Genomic DNA, 15855 nt, shown 5'->3' on the forward strand with positions numbered 1-15855 from the left:
AACAGATTTTGCTCGTTGGTTTAGGATTTATCCACCAATGAGCCAACATCACCATTAACAGCTTCTTCCAAAACCTGAGACTTTGAATGCTCAAACTAAGCAACATAGCAAATTGGTGCTCGGTAGGAAGTAATGTTCAACAAAAAATCAAGGCTAGGATATTTTTAATTCTAATTTACATTAATGATTTGAAGATGGGAATGAATAACTCAATATCAAATTTTGCAAATGATACCAGACAGAAGCATGTAGCTAGTATTGAGGAAGAATACAATATAAGAAATTTGAAACACATTAGGCATTGGAAACAATGCAAGGTGGACAGTTAAATGCCAATGAATTTTAACACAGATAAATAAAATGATACGCTTTGGTAGAAAAATAGAAATGTCACCTCTACATGCTTATAATGTTAAAGTTAGGACTTTAAGAAGGGGTTCAGGCAAATAAATTGAATGCCTTCAAAGGAAACTAGATGAGTCTATGAGACAGCCAGGAATAGAAATATATGCTAAAGATAAAATAGATAGAGTAGCAGCACAAACCCAGCACATATAGCTTCATTGGTAGCTGTTGGCACAATGACAATTCTTTTTTTCCTAAATTTAAAGTACCCAATTATTTTTTTCTAATTAAGGGGCAATTTAGTGTGCCCAGTCTACCTAACCTGCACATCTTTGGGTTGTGGGGGTGAAACCCACGCAGACACAGGGAGAATGTGCAAACTCCACACAGTCAATGACCCAGGGCCGGGATTGAACCTGGGTCATCTGTGCCATAGGCAGCAGTTTTAATCACTGCGCCACCATGCTGCCTACAATGACAATTATTAACTGATATTTTTAATGTTACCATTCAGCTCCTTTCCACTATTGAGATAGATCATGGCTGCCCTGTACCGTAATCCCATTTACTGTCTTCTTTCTCTTTCACCCTTCATATCAAGCAGCATTTTGTGATTTGTTATGTTCCTTTACAGCTGGATGTCCTTCCTGCTGCTACCCTCCAGATTAATTCAGGCTGGGAACTGGCACCAATACATACAGGCTTTCCTGCACCAGTGGTTCGGTTCTTCCACGGTCAATGAGTCCTGTAGTGGGACCTGAAACTGGAGCATTCTGGTTCACAGGAAGGGTGCTACTGCCTGAACCACAGTGGCTCTTACATCTCAACACCATCTACCGGCCTCAGTTAAGTAACGCGTATTATCCTTGCCTAACAAAAATCTACCAATCTCTATCTCTATCGATCTCAACAATTTTTGCGGCGGAGAGTATTACAGATTTCCAATACCCTTTTTGTGAAAAAGTGCCTTAGGGGGTCACCATTGATGGGTGTGGTGGCTCGGGACATACACTGGAGGCTTCCAGTAGTTAACAAAGGGATTTACTGGTGAAAGGCAAAGGCAGTTAAGTGACAGGCACAGAACACATTTATAACAGGTCTCAACACTTCGACTTTGGGGTCCACGCTGCCCGGGGATCCTGCTCTCTGGGCTCCATGGAAACTCCCTGTAGGCTGTGGTTCACATGCTCCTATGCGATTGCCTCTGAGTCGGTCATATGGTCAGTCAAGCCCATCCACTTTAAGGGGCCATGCTACCACAATTAGCCTGGCTTTAACATTAAGATTGTGTGCTCTTGATATGGACTCAGAGGAAATAGTTTCTCTCTATCTCCCCTATCAACTCATTTAATTACCTTAAACATTCCTTAATATTATATACTCAAGGCAACATATTACAGGACAAACATATTCAATCTGTTCTCATAATTCAATCCTTGTAATCTAGATATAATTCCAGTGAATCTATGCTATATCCTCTCCAAGAGCAGTATACCTTTTTTTGAGGTATAGTATCCGTAATTGAAAGTACTTTTCTAAATGAAACCTAATCAGAGCTTTATTCAACTTTAAAATGACTTCAATTCTTTGTATTCCAATCCCCTTGAGATAAAGGCTAACATTCTCTTTGCCCTTTAAGATATTTTTGTACCTCTCCACAAGCTTTTAGTGATTTTTGTAATTGGACTCCTAAATCACTCTGCTTCTTATCATTTAGAAAATAGACTGATCTTGTATTAATAGCTCTTCGGGACAGCATGATTGGTGGTTTTCATTCCAATATGCTATTTGTGCATTTATAAACCATGGCTCAGTTTGCAGCCCAGCTAATAAGTGAGTTTGCAAGAGGCCCTGGGAGCAGGACCCGGGTAATATGGACCCTGGAGTCGAAGTGTTAAGACCTTGGGGCCAGAAGATTCCTTCTAATGTATTTGTTGGATCTGAGTGTTTCTGGCAAGACCAGCAAATATCTCCACCCTGATTTTCCCTTGAGAAGATGGTGGGCAGCTGTCCTTTTGAACCATTGCAGTCTATGTGCTGAAGGTACAGCCACAATGCTGCTAGAAAGGGAGTTTCAGAGTTTTGACTCGGTGATAATTCAGGAATGGTTATATATTTTCAAGTCAGGATGGTGAGTAGCTTGGAGGGAAACCTGCAGGTGGTGGTATTCCCATGCACCTGCTATCCATGTCCTTCTAGGCGGTAGAGGACTGCAGAAAGTGCTGTCAAATATATTTTGGTGAGTTATTGCAATGCATCATGTGGATGGTACACACTGCAGCTATGTTGTGCCTGTGGTGGAGGGGGTGAAAATCTATGGTGGTGATTCTGATCAAATGGACTGTTTTGTCCTGAATGGTGTTGAGTTTCTTGAGTGTTGTTGAACTCATCCAGACAAATGGAAATTATCCCATCATTTCCTGGTCTTGTAAATGGTGGCCAAGCTTCGGGAGTCAATTGCTGGACAATACCCAGCTTCTGACCTTTTGTTGCCACAGCTACAGTATTTATGTGGCTGATCCAGTTGCGTTTTTGGTCAATCATGACTGTCAGAATGTTTATGTTGGGTAACTCATTAATGGCAATGTTGGTGAAGATCATTGTGTCGTAAATGTACTTGCCACTTATCAGCTCAAGGCTAAATGTTGTAGAGGTCTTGCTGCACATGGGCACAGACTGCTTCAATGTCGGAAGAATTGTGAATGGTACTGAACACTGTAATCATCAATCAACATCACCACTTCTTACTTATGTTGGAAGGAAGGTCATTGATGAAGCAGTTGAAGATGGTTAGGTTTAGGAAAATGTTTTGAGAAACACCTGCAGCAATGCCCAGTGCCCCAGTCCTGAGATGATAGACCTCCATCAACTACAACCATCTTGCTTTGTTCTAGGCCTGACTTCAACCAGTGAGAGCTCCCCCATTGAATTCAATGTAGTTAGGTTTCCTTAACGCCACACTTATCCTAATGCTACCTTGATGCTGAAACCATTCACTTTCCACATCTTTGGAATTCAGCTCTTTTGTCCATGTATGGACCAACTTAAAGAGGCCTGTGGCTGAGTGACAATAGCAGAACCCAGACTGAGCATCAGTAAGTAGGCAATTGCTGCATAAATGTGGCTTGATAGATTTTCACTTCATTATCTATGCAGAAACGAGTAGCGAGTAGTACGTCATAACTTGTGGAAGGGCAGGCTGGGATTTTTACACTGTTACCACATCCGGTCATACTTCTGGGCACCATATTCAAATGGCATTTATGTACACATTCACTCCCTGCAGCCCTTGTCATGCAAGAGAAGGCCTCGAGAAGAGACAAATGCTTTGCACATGAGTTCAGGACGTTCATTCAGGGTGTGAATTATCGTTCATGAGATGCAAAGGCATGTAAATATGGCGGGTAACCTGACCCACCATCAAAATTGGGAGCGGGAAATTGCAAATTATTTTCATGCCGGTGAGGAACTGACTGATGAATGAAATGAAAATCGCTTATTGTCACAAGTAGACTTCAAATGAAGTTACTGTGAAAAGCCCCCTGTGAAAGCTGGCTCAATATATTAAACTTCATAAGGAGAAACAGTTTCAATGTTTCAGGCTGGTTCTGATGAAAGGTCACGAATGCAGGAAATTGTTATATTTTATATTTGTTGTAGTAATGTCTTTAAAAAACCTGGGTTCAAATGCATCCAGGCAGGCCGTATGTCTGCCAAAGATTTGATTAATGGGTTGTAAAGGCAAGATAATCATTGATTTCAACCATTTACTTGTTTACATACAGATGGCTAATGGAATATTATTGATGTTCAGGAGGGTCCCTGGGGTGTCGATAATTTCTGAGCGATAATCCTTGGTAAGCAGGTCACGAGACCTCTTGGTGGAGGAGACTGGAGAATGCCTTATGTTTGGAACACAGATGATGTATTTAATGAGAGGAGCCAGGTAGTTTTGCAGTCTGTTATAGGATTTTAAGTTGAATCAAAGTGTCTGGCAAGACAGAAGGATTTTCCGGTTGTTCCTGAAAGGGTCTCTCTCCAAAGATCTGCACAGAGAAGCAAGTAATCTTGATTGTTAACTTTATTGATAAGTGACATTTGAACTATATTATCATAGAATTTACAGTGCAGAAGGAGGCCATTCGGCCCATCGAGTCTGCACCGGCTCTTGGAAAGAGCACCCTACCCAAGGTCAACACCTCCACCCTAACCCCATAACCCAGTAACCCCAACCAACACTAAGGGCAATTTTGGACACTAAGGGCAATTTATCATGGCCAATCCACCTAACCTGCACATCTTTGGACTGTGGGAGGAAACCGGAGCACCCAAAGGAAACCCACGCACACACGGGGAGGATGTGCAGACTTTGCACAGACAGTGACCCAAGCCGGAATCGAACCTGGGACCCTGGAGCTGTGAAGCAATTGTGCTATCCACAATGCTACCGTGCATACTGTTGCTTAATTCGAATCTACAGTGGCATGTGTAAATAGTGAATTCAAGTTTTTTCTCCCTTTTATTTAAGAACTATTTTAACTGTTAATTGTAAAGCTATTTCTTAGTATAGTTAATTTTCTGTTTAAATTAAAGTTTATTTTAACATGAGATACCAACTGGTCAGTGTTATCACTCCTGTGGTTTAGTATTCTTCCTTCACAGTCTTACAAATTGCAAATTGTTGGGATTCTTGCACAGTCCCACCAGGTCACAGATTTGAAATGTAAACTATATTTCCGTCTCCATAGATATTGCCAGTTCTGCTGAGTATCCTCCCATTTGTTTGTTTTGGTTCTAGCCTTTCTCTGCTGAATTGCCACTGAAACTCTTATCCGCACCTCTGTTAACTTCAAATCCAATGGGTTCATTTGTTTCCTTGTTTGGCTTCCAAATACCATATTAAATTCGGTTGTCATGGATGGGATTCTCCTTTAATGGGTCCAAGTGTTGACGCTGTCGTAAATGCCGGAGTGTTTTATGATGGTGCCATCTGGCCGCTAGATGCAGCGATCCTGCGCCGCATAGGGAGCCAGCCTGGCATTGGAGCACTTCACGCAGCTCCAGCTGCCGATACGGGCGCCAGCATGGGCGGTGTGTGTCCACACATGCGCGCCGTCTCCGAGCCAGCCCCCAGGCAACATGGCGGAGCCCTACAGGGGCCCGGCGCGGAGAAATATAGGCCCCCCCAGAATTAGCCCGCCCGCTGATCGGTAGCCCCCAATCACGGGCCTGGCCACCGTAGAGGTCCCACCTGGAGTCGGATTCCCCCAACCAGGATGGCCCCCGCAGCCAGAATACCGAGGCCCCATCGGGTAGGACCGCACGCGAACAACATTGGCAGGACTTGGCCAAACTTAGCGGGCATTCGGCCCGTCGAGCACGGAGAATCACCGGGGTGGCCACATTGAGCGGCCCCCGACCAGCATCGCTGTGACCGGCGCCGGAGCCATTTGCACCGATTCACCGGTCGCCCCGCCGATTCTCCAACCCGGTGCAGGATCGGAGAATCCATCCCATGTCTTTGAACGATTGAATAGCCTGTCAGCACTCAGTGCCTCAGATCAACTTGTAAAGAATTGGTGCACATCAATGTTGAAGAATGATTAGCATTCATCAAAATGATCAGGAGTAGTTGCTGCTTTCAGAGAGTTTAGGAACATTATTCTGAGTTTTTAACTCTGGGGCAGGGGTTTAGGTCAGGACTTGGACATCAGGTCAAATATTTTGTTCCTGGCTCTTCACTGTGTGAGAACAGATTCCTGCCATTGATTTACTCTGAACTAACCAGTTATTGGCCAGAAGGCATGATCTCCATCCAATTAAGGACAGTGGGTGGGCTCTCAAAGTTGGAGTGCCAAAAGGAGGCCTTCCAGTTTGAAAGGAGCTGCGACCTACAGTTCAGGTAAGCGAGAAAGAGGATGCCTCCATCCTGAGGCCTTCTCATCAATTTTAAACCTTTTTAATTGACAAATATCAGCCACCATCATAGAGGGGTAACCCCTACACAGGCTACAGCTGTAACAAGGTAGGGCTGTAAGGACCTCACGGTCCACTTGGAGTTCTGGCTCCCCAGTCTGCTCCCAAACCGCTAGATAGTTCCAGATGTCACATTGGGTCTGCAGGCCAACTGAAAAGTCCAAGTCATTCTCTGTTACTTGGTCCTAATTGGTCTCTTTTTCATCATAATTGGCTATTTGCTGTCTGAGGTAGGTAGGCCTTCCGCTCAATACTGCTTCTGGGAAAATGACTTGGATGGGATGGTGCCAGCAAATCAGATTTCTGGCTGACAGAACAAGATTACACACCTGCACGCCTTACCCCCATATCAGGGCAGAAATTCAGCTCCTGGAGTCTGATAGAAATGTATATGCTTTAAAATTCTTGTAAGAACATAAGAACTAGGAACAGGAGTAGGCCATCTGGCCACTCGAGCCTGCTCCGCCATTCAATAAGATCATGGCTGATCTTTTTATGGACTCAGCTCCACTTACTCGCTTGCTCACCATAACCCTTAATTCCTTTACTGTTCAAAAATCTATCTATCTTTGCCTTAAAAACGTTCAATGAAGTAGCCTCAACTGTCTCACTGGGCAAGGAATTCCACAGATTCACAATCTTTTGGGTGATGACATTCCTCCTCAAATCAGTGTTAAATGTGCTCCCCCTTATTTTGAGGCTATGCCCCTTAGTTCTAGTTTCACCCGCCAGTGGAAACAACTTCCCTACTTCTATCTTATCTATTCCCTTCATAATTTTATATGTGTCTACAAGAGTACCCCTCCCCACATTCTTCTAAATTCCAATGAGTGTAGTCCCAGTGCACTCAGGCTCTCCTCATTAGCCAACCCTGTCAACTCTGGAATCAACCTAGTGAATCTCCTCTGCCCCCCCTCCAGTGCCAGTACATCCTTTCTCAAGTAAGGAAACCTGAATCGTATACAGTACTCCAGGTATGACCTCACTAGCACCCTATACAGCTGCAACATAACCTCCCTGTTTTTAATCTCCACTCCTCTCGCAATGAAAGATAAAATTCAATTTGCTTTCTTTATTACCTGCTACACCTGCAAACCAACATTTTGTGATTAATGCACAAAGACATCATGGTCCCTCTGCACAGCAGCATGCTGTAATTTTTTACCATTTAGATAATAGTTCATTTTGATGTTATTCCCACCAAAATGATGACCTCACATTTACCAACATTTTACTCCATCTGCCAGACCCTTGCCCACTCACTTAAACTATCTATATCCTTCTGCAGACTTTCAGCGTCCTCTGAACACTTTGCTCTACCTCTCTTCGAAGTGTCATCTGTGAACTTTGACACATTACAGTTGGTCCCCAACTCCAAATCTTCTGTGTAAATTGTACATAATTACAATCCCAACACTGATTCCTGATGCACACCATTAGCCACTGATTGCCAACCAGAAAAACATCCATTTATCCCTACTCTTTGCTTTCTGTTGGTTAGCCAATCCTCTATCAATGCTAATGCTGTGTACCTTTATCTTATGCAGCAGCCTTTTGTGCAGCATCTTGTCGAATGCCTTCTGGAATTCCAGGTACATCACATCCACCAGTTTCGTTGTCCATCGTGCTCATAATGTCCTCAAAGAATTCCAGTAAATTAGGTAAATATAACCTGCCGTTCATAAACCCATGCTGAGTCTGCCCAATGGAACAATTTCTATCCAGATGTCTCGCTATCTCTTCCTTGATGGTAGATTCAAGCATTTTCCCCATTACAGAAGTTAAGTTTACTAGCCTTCGTCTACCTCCTTTTTTAAACTGTCGCATTACATTTGCTGTTTTCCAATTTGCCAGAGCCCAGCGAATTTTGGTAAATTACCATGAGCGCATTTGCTATTTCCACCACCATCTTTTAATACCCTCGGATGCATTCCATCAGGACCAGGAGACTTGTCCATCTTTAGCCCCATTAGCTAGTCTAACATTACCTCCTTAGTGATAATGATCGTTTCTAGGTCCTCACCTGCCATAGCCTCCTTGCCATCAATTATTGACATGTTATTTGTGTCTTCCACTGTGAAGACCAACAAAAAATGCCTGTGTAATGCCCCGGCCATTTCCTCATTTCCTATTATTATATCCGCTTTCTCATCCTCTAAAGGACCATTGTTTACTCTAGACACTTTTAAAAAATATATATTTGTAGAAACTTTTGCGATCTGTTTTTATATTCTGAGCTAGTTTCGTCTCATAACCCACCTTACTTTTCTTTATAGCTTCTTTCGTGGCTGTCTGTTGACTTTTAAGGATTCCCCAATCCTCTAGTTTCCCACTAATCTTTGTCATTTTGTATGTATTTTCTTTCAATTTGCTACCTTCCTTTATTTCCTTACATATCCATGGCTGATTATCCCTTTACCTACAGTCCTTTCTTTTATAGAACCATGTATAATTTTCAACACACCACAATGGCAGTGCAAGCACTAAAAGGAAAGGTGAATAGGTAAGTATGTGCTGAATGATTAATTAAAAATCACAGGGGTCATAGCCCCAGATGGGGCACTGTAACTAAAATAAAACGTCAAAAAGAAACTTAACCAACTAAAGCAAAATGTCATAACCGGCCGCTGATGGTAGAATTGTAGATTCGGGAGAGCTAGCCCCCCCCTAGATTTTGTTTTTTGTAGGACCTTCTTTGGGATCCTAGCATTTTTACCCCCCCATACGAACGCCATGATAAGTTTGTCCAGCACTTTAAAGAAGGCCTTGGGGATGTAGATCGGAATGGATCTAAACAGGAAGAGGAACCTGGGCAATACGTTCATTTTGATCGTCTGGACTCTCCCCGCGAGGGAGAGTGGGAGTGTGTTCCATCTTTGCAGTTCCTTTTTTACTTCCTCCGTCAGGCTGGTGAGGTTCCATTTGTGGATCCCTTTCCAGTCATGGGCTATTTGGATCCCCAGGTAGCGGAATTTATGTCGGGCTTGTTTGAACGGCAGCCCCTTTATTGCTTGCCCCCCCCCCCCCCCCCCCCCCCCCCCCCCTTGCTGGTGTACTGGGAAGGTCTCGCTTTTGCTCATGTTGAGTTTGTAGCCCGAGAAGGCTCCAAACTCTTTCAGGAGCGCGATGATTCCGTCCATGCTGCTTTGTGGGTCCGAGATGTAGAGGAGCAGATCATCTGCATAGAGTGAGACTCTGTGCTCTCTGCCTCCCCTTCGGATCCCCCTCCAATTTTTTGCTGCCCTGAGCGCGATTGCTAGCGGTTCGATTGCTAGTGCGAACAGCAGCGGGGACAGTGGGCATCCTTGTCTGGTGCCCCTGTGCAGCTGGAAGTATTGGGAGTTGGTATTGTTGGTCCGTACACTCGCCATGGGAGCGTTGTAAAGGAGCTTTACCCAAGCGGTGAACCCTGTTCCAAGCCCGAACCGCTCCAGTACCTCTATGAGATATTTCCATTCGACTCTGTCGAAGGCCTTTCCTGTGTCCAGGGAGACGATCACCTCTTGTGTTCTCTCCCCAGAGGGGGTCATTATTACGTTCAGCAGGCGCCTGATGTTCGACGTGAGCTGTCTACCTTTGACGAAGCCTGTCTGGTCCTCTGTGACCACCTCAGGTATACAGTCTTCTAGCCTTCACTGGGCGGAATATGAGAAGAAGCCCAGGCAGCGTTTGAGGGATTTGAGGGAGTTGGGGAGAGGGAGTTCCATCAGGGGGCGCATGCATTCGGGACAGGGCCTATCCGTTACGCACTACGTAGCCAAGGATGGCTAGACGGTCGGTGCTAAACACGTACTTATCCTTATTGTAGGTTAAATTAAGGAGTTTTGCGGTTCGGAGGAATTTTTGGAGGTTGATGTCGTGGTCCTGCTGGTCGTGGCCGCAGATGGTGACGTTATCGAGATACGGGAAGGTGGCCCGTAAACCGTGCTTGTCGACCATTCGGTCCATCTCCCGTTGGAAGACCGAGACTCCATTTGTGACACCAAATGGAATCCTGAGGAAGTGGTAGAGGCGCCCATCTGCCTCAAACGCGGTGTACTTTCGGTCACTCACGCGGATGGGGAGCTGGTGGTAGGCGGACTTAAGGTCCACCGTGGAAAAGACTTTGTATTTTGCGATCCTGTTAACCAGGTAGGAAATACGGGGGAGAGGATACGCGTCCAGCTGCGTAAACCTGTTGATGGTCTGACTGTAATCGATGACCATCCGGGTTTTTCTCCCCAGTCCGAACTACCAGCACTTGGGCTCGCCAGGGACTGTTGCTGGCCTTGATAACTCCTTCCTTAATAAGCCTCTGGACCTCGGACCCGATGAAGGTCCGGTCCTGGGCACTGTATCGTCTGCTCCTAGTGGCGACAGGTTTACAATCTGGGGTGAGATTAGCAAACAAGGAAGGGGGTCCACTTTGAGGGATGCGAGGCTGCAAACAGTAAGAGGGGGAATAGGGCCGCCGAATTGGAAGGTCAAGCTCTGCAGGTTGCACTGGAAATCCAGGCCCAAGAGTGCCAGAGCGCATAGACGGGGGAGAATGAGGAGTTTGAAGTTTTTGAAAATCCTCCCCTGGACTGTGAGGTCCGCTATGCAGCACCCGGTGATTTGGTCGGAGTGCGAACCCGAGGCCAATTCAATCTTATGCTTAACTGGATGGATGGGGAGCGCGCAGCGTCTTACCGTGTCGGGTGGACGAAACTTTCCGTGCTCCAGGAGTCCAGCAGGCATCTCGTTTTGTGTCCGTTGAGCTGGATCGTTGTCGTATTCTTGGCGAGCGTGCGTGGTCGCGACTGGTCGAGTGTGATGGAAGCAAGTCGTGGTGAGAGTTCCAGAACATCCTCGGTGGCAGAGTAATCGCTGGCAGAGCCTTCCGTATTGGACCAAGATGGCGGCACTCAGGACCGGCACGTGGAATCGGGGTCCCAAGATGGCGGCGCCCAGGACCCGCACGTGGAGCCGGGGCCCCAGGATGGCGGCGCCCATGGCCCGCACATGGCGTCCGGGGCCCAAGATGGCGGCGCCCGTGGGAACGTCGTGGCAGCTGGGGGCAGTGTCAGTGGCATCTGCGGGCCGGTCGGGGCAGCCAGGAGCGAGGGTCGGGAGGACCGTGGGGCCATTGTGGGGGCCGGGAGGCGGGCCGGAGGTGTAGGTGCGTGGCGCTGGGCCCTAGGGGGGCCCGGGGGGGGTCGATCCGCGGCCGCTGCGCGGAACAGCAGCGGCCGACTTGGTCTGGCAGAGCACCGCGTAGTGGCCCTCCGGCAGCTCTTACACAGAGCGGAGCGGGCCGGGCAGCGCGGGCGGGCGTGCTTGGAGAGGCCACAAAAATAGCAGCGGGGCCCCGCTAGTTTGTCAGAGTGACCCGCAGCACAGGCCTGGGGGAGGGGGTCAGGGTCCACGGAGGACGGGGGTGGCGCGTGCCATGAAGTCCAGGGGGTTGTCACGCGGCCGGGGGCGTATGCGTGGGCGTTCAGGTCAGCAACCTCCAGGGAGGTTGCAAGGGTCCGTGCCTCAGCTAGGCTGAGGGCGTTCTTTCCCAGCAATCGTTGGCGGATAGAGGGGGATTGCATGCCAGCAACGTAAGCGTCTCTAATTAAAAGTTCCATGTGCTCAGTCGCCGAAACTTGGAGACAGGCGCACATTCTCCCTAGAGCTGTGAGGGCCTGGTAAAACTCGTCGAGAGACTCACCAGGGAACTGTTGTCTAGTCGTCAGGAGATGCCGTGCGTATACTTCGTTGACCAGCCGGAGAAAATGTCCTTTGAGAATCTCCATGGCCGCATCATAATCGCTTTCGTCCTCAATCATTGAATATACCGCTGTGCCCACGCATGAGTGGAGGATGTGGAGTTTCTGCTCCTTGGTGGGCTTGCTGGCTGCAGTTGTCAGGTAACTGTTTAAACACGCCTGCCAGTGTTTAAAGATTGCAGACGCATTTGAAGCATGCGGGCTGGTGCGGAGGCAGTCAGGCTTGATGCGTAGCTCCATTCCAAAATTCTAGCTGATTAAATTTATGTACCATCAATTGGACTCGAGACATGATGAAGATCCAAACTGTGGCTTTAATCAGCTAGTTGTTAGCCCGGTGATCGACTACAGAGAAAGGCCAACCGCCGGGAACTCTGGGTACTTATACCCCGCCTCGGAGGCGGGGTCTACTTGCCTCTCGACCAATTGGTGAGCAGTCACATGACTAGTCCCAGCCAATCGGACGAGAGGCACATGACCAGCCAGAGCCAATGGGAAACCAATGCTCTGCAATGGCAGTGCTCACATTCATACCACCACATAAGTGTTACTAATTATGTTATTAAACCTGATGAAGTTCAACCATTCTAGCCTTCTTCACATTGACCCATTTGTACTTTTATTTTAAGATAAAGATTTTTGTAATGGTGAGCATGAAACTATCATCGATTGTCATTAATGTCCTTTAGGGAAGGAAATCTACTATCCTTACCTAATGTGGTCTACATGGTACAGAATTGCAGAACTGTTACAGCATCGAGGGAGGCCATTTAGCCCATCGGTCTGCACTGGTTCTCCGAACGAGCACTTCCCAAAGTTGCCATTCTCGTGCTTTCTCCTTGGAACCTTGCACATTCTTCCTTTTCAGATTGTCTTCTTCCCCTTCAAATGCTTCAATTGAATCTGCATCCACCATGCTCTCAGGCAGGTCATTCCTGACCTTAACCACTTGCAGCATGAAAATGTTTTTTCTCATGTTGCTCTTGCATCTGATTATTATAAATCTATGCCCTCTTGTTCTCTATCCTTTCACATGTGGGAACAGTCTAGACCACTCCTGATTTTGAATATCTCTATCAAATCTCCTGTCATTCTTCTTTTCGTCAAAGAAGACAGTTCTAACTACTCCAATCTATCTTCATAACTGAAGTTCCTTATTCCTGGAACCATTCTCATGAATATTTTCTGCACTCTCTCCAATGGTTTCACATCCTTCCTAAAGTGCGGTGCCCAGGATACTGTATGCTTTATTAACCGTGATCTCAACCTGCCAACTACAAATAACTTATACACATGTGTATCTCCTTTAAAATTGGGCCCTTTATTTTATATTATCTCCATGTTCTTTCCACCGAAATCCAGGCCCACAACAATGTGGCTGATTCTTAAACGTTCTCACAGGCAGTTCGGGATGGGCAATAAATGTTGTCCTTGCCAGCGACGTTGTTATCCCATGTAAGAGTAAAGAAAAAATAATAATTAACAGGTAAAAAACTCTGCTCCCATTTTCTTTTAAAATTTAAATTCTTTAAAACAGGAGAGCTATGTCCATAGCTTAGTAGAAAAGGAATTGAGAACATTGAATGTGCGCATACCACCAAGCTCAGAATATAATGGTTAAGGAGTATCAGCAAAGAGTATTAACATTTTCTTGAATCTGATCAGTGGTACTTTATATTTTTAATGAAGAGCTTAATGACAGCAACTGGAATCAGCAGAGCCTATGCAAACCTGCCACTAGCCTGGCTGTATGTTATCTGTTTCAATGTCTCCCATTCCCATCCTTAGTGTAACGAAGATGTGCATCCTTTTTAAAACAAATGACATATATCCCAACTCACATTGGTATGTGAAGAAAAATCAAAACGCGAGCATATATGTCCACCAATATACATTTATACACTACACTCCGTGTCTCGTGTCTATGTATTTACATTGTGTATCTATCATATGTCCTATATTTTTCATGTATGGAACGATCTGCGTGGACTGTACGCAGAACAATATTTTTTATTGTAGCTTGGTACACGTGACAATAAATCGAAATTAATTTTTGCTCATTAAAATAGCAATACTGATTATTTTTGATAAGGGCTATCTTTCACTGAAGTAAAGCTGTTCAATGGTAGAGACAAGCTCCCAAAAGAAATAAATTTAATTGCAATGGAGACAGCAATGTGAAGTTATCGGGCTGTACCTACTAAACCTTATTTCAAGGAAGCATTGATGATGCTTTCACCACTGGTGTAGTTTACTGTCTACTTTCTGGTACAGAGACATATTACACTGTTGGAAATGTGCATGGATCCTACAATTTTCACAGAACATTTATATGCGCCTTTGACAATTAAGTACATTTCTGTCAAGAGATTCATTCCATCTCTCGAGGACATCAGTCGAACAAGACCAACCAGTAGTCATTATGGTCTGAAACTATGACTGATGATGATGCTTCAACTTATCTGTTCTGTTGTTGACAAACACTGAAATAAAATTAATTGATCATCTTGACTTGCAATAGATGCTTAATGCTTAAAATGCATTTTATATGTCTGGATCACTCTAGATGCACAACACAATACAGCCCTCAAAAGGTCTGACAGGTTTTTTTTGTGGCATTTGATGTCCCGCATAACATTACTACTCAATGCAAATCAGAGTAGATATTCCCAAGGACAGAATGAAAATGCTTATCTCTGGTAAACAGCTGAGGTACATGTCCTTGTGTGGGCTAGTAAATATAAAAGATGAGCTAATCCACCAGCATTTGCTTGACTGAGTGCCCATTCCTAACTTGACAATATCCACATACACAAGAAAGAAGAATAGATACTCCTCATTTTTCAAAAAGCAGCCATTGCTTAAACTAATTTCAAATGTTTCTTGTATGACAATGTAGTATTTTTCTCTTTTATATTGGCAGTGGTTGTGCGCCCACATTGGCCTTGGGCACAAATGGTGACTGTCATAATATACACCAGTATATCACAGTGCAGACACACACTGATGGACACAGAGTAGGACCAATCAACACGCACAACACCGCAGCCAATCACCAGTTAGAGCACACTCACTATAAAGACAGAGGGCATCAGTTTTCCCGCTCATTCGGGATGCAGCCTCTCAGAAGGACAGAGCTTACAGCTTACAGCACAGATTGTCACCGTGTGCTCAGTGCATAGACTGGTTAGGATAGGCATAGGTCTTTAGTTTAATCTAACATCGTGTTAACCCACAGTGACAGTATGTTCAACAGTTTCTAGCTTAATAAAATAGTGTTGTACTATTTTAAGTGTTGGTACCTGTATGTGTTCCACAGATCCAGAGCACCCAACACATCATGGTACCAGTAGTTGAGGGATGTTAGAACTTCTTAGACCTACCTGTAAGTGATCTGCCTTCCACCAGCATACAGCCATCCTGCAACATGGACAGCATCCGCCCGCCGCCGCCTTTCCGCATCACTGGCAACCTAGGGGCCAACTGGAAGATCTTCAAACAACGCTTCCAGCTCTACCTTGAAGCCACAGACCTGGAAGCTGCTTCAGACGCCAGGAAGATCGCTCTCTTCCTCTCCACGGCCGTGGACCATGCCATCCACATCTTCAATTCTCTCACCTTCGCTGATGGTGAAGATAAATCAAAATTCAAGACGGTCCTCCTCAAATTTGACAGTCACTGCGACATCGAGGTGAATGAAAGTTTCGAGCGCTATATCTTCCAGCAGCGTTTGCAGGGTAAGGATGAACCTTTCTAATCCTTTCTCACCCACCTCCGCATCCTTGCGCAGTCCTGTAAT

This window comes from Scyliorhinus canicula, chromosome 11 (assembly GCF_902713615.1).
Source record: "Scyliorhinus canicula chromosome 11, sScyCan1.1, whole genome shotgun sequence".
Taxonomy (NCBI): Eukaryota; Metazoa; Chordata; class Chondrichthyes; order Carcharhiniformes; family Scyliorhinidae; genus Scyliorhinus; species Scyliorhinus canicula.